The following is a 2,171-nucleotide window of genomic DNA, read 5'->3' as shown; positions in this document are numbered from 1 at the left end:
TTTTTTTTTTTTAATTAAATTCAGGATGTTGTTTATACAAGTAATATTGGGGAGATAATTTTTAAGGCTCTGGGAGAATCTTATCTTACTCCACAGAAGACTTTAATTTTGGTTTTTTTTTTGGCCTCACCATGAATCATGTGGGATCTTAGTTCCCTGACTAGAGATCAAACCCATGCCTGCAATGGAAGCATTGAGTCTTAACTACTGGAGTACCAGGGAAGTCCCAGTAATTTATATGTTCTTAGTAATAACTTATATGAAATGGAAATATGAGAAAATAAAAAACTCTGCTTCTTGATCAATCAGCTGTCTAACTGGTATTCATCATTAGGTCTTAGAGTGTTAAGTGTCTCATGAAATTTAGAAGTGTGCATCATGGCCCTGCAGTGACTATGTAATAATGGTAAGTGCAGGATTTCAGAGGAAAAAGAATATAAGGATTGGAGTATTTGAGCTGACTTCATGGAGAAGATGGGACTTTCAGGAGAAGATTCAAATAAACAGAGAATGAAAGACATTGCAGACACACCATGAGCAAGTACTTAAGTGTGTGATGATGAGGATGCTGAAGAGACGATAAAGTCTGCACTGTTTTGGCCTCATGGGAAGAAGTGGGGCATAAGGCATATAAATTATCCACACTTCCAAATCAGCCTTGGGAGTTTTGTTTTGTGAATGCATAGTCATGTGTTTATACATATGCATATAAATATATACATGTATTATAGCCCAAATTTTTTACAGCTTCCAAAACATACAAAATATAAATGGATAAAAAAATAAAGAGAATCAGATCAAAAGGAAAAATACATAAAAGTATGTAAAGTTGCTTTCATATGGTCTGTGTTCCTAAATATTCACTAAATATAGGATATAATAAAATTCAGTTCAGTTCAGTCCAGTCACTCGGTCGTGTCTGACTCTTTGCAACCCCATGAATTGCAGCATGTCAGGCCTCCCTGTCCACCACCAACTCCCAGAGTTCACTCAAACTCATGTCCATCGAGTCAGTGATACCATCCAGCCATCTCATCCTCTGTCATCCCCTTCTTCTCCTGCCCCCAATCCCTCCCAGCATCAGAGTCTTTTCCAATGAGTCAACCCTTCGCATGAGGTGGCCAAAGTACTGGAGTTCCAGCTTTAGCATCGTTCCTTCCAAAGAAATCCCAGGGCTGATCTCCTTTTGGAGCAATACAAATCATACTATGATCCTGGTCATGTTATTGTTTCTTTATTTGTAACTCAGGGAACATAATATTGACTGCTAACTAAACTAATACATAGATTTAGAACAATGCCTACTGAAAAGCAGAAACTACCTGAGTATGGACTGCTATTATTAATACTCAAATTATTTTGCAACACTTTTTAGAGACTCTAAGGAATTAACACAGCTGATTAAAAAGGGTTAAATTCCATTCAAAATGATTCCTCTTTCATTATTCACTAAATTTAAGGACTCTATGGATCTAGTTGCCCGTGCAACTGTAAAATTAAACTAATTCCCACAGAAATATCTTCAAAGAAGTTCAACCCAGCAAAATATGCTAAAATAACTTAAGATACTTATTCAGAATATTAATATTTGACATTAAAGTGTATCCAACTGTCAGTATATTCCTCACTGCTTCAAATATTTTTTTTTCATTTTTATAACCTCATAAGATAAACCTCAAGTTAAGACCCCTACAATCCATTAAGAATAACCTCAATTAGGGGTCTTAACTTGAAGTGTCAGTACAGGCTACTGATTTAACACATGACCTTCACCTCACCTCACCTCCCATTTTTGCCCCCCAGAATATAATCTCTTTTCTCATTGTGCTAAAAAATAGTCTGCTGTAAAATGCATCTGATGTCATTAGCTCTTCAAGCGGATCCCATTTTACATATGAATTCACTTTTGAGTTGTTACTAAAGAAATTTAAACCCTCCGTTAAAAACAATAACATCAACCAACCTGCATTTCATGGGAATCTAACAGAAATATATTGTAAGGTTATTTTCATCATAAAGATCTCATCAACTTTGCCCCCAAAGCAACTACTTGACTTGTTTGGTGTTTTCCATTTTCATATAAATTTTATATATACAGCTAATGTACCCAAGGACACCAGTAAAAGCAGTTAGATAAGTGTACCCAAGGAAAGATGAAAGGTACATGAGAA

The sequence above is a fragment of the Bison bison genome, unplaced genomic scaffold, assembly GCF_000754665.1.
Source record: "Bison bison bison isolate TAMUID 2011002044 unplaced genomic scaffold, Bison_UMD1.0 scf7180017864270, whole genome shotgun sequence".
NCBI lineage: Eukaryota > Metazoa > Chordata > Mammalia > Artiodactyla > Bovidae > Bison > Bison bison.
This window is presented reverse-complemented; position numbering follows the sequence as displayed.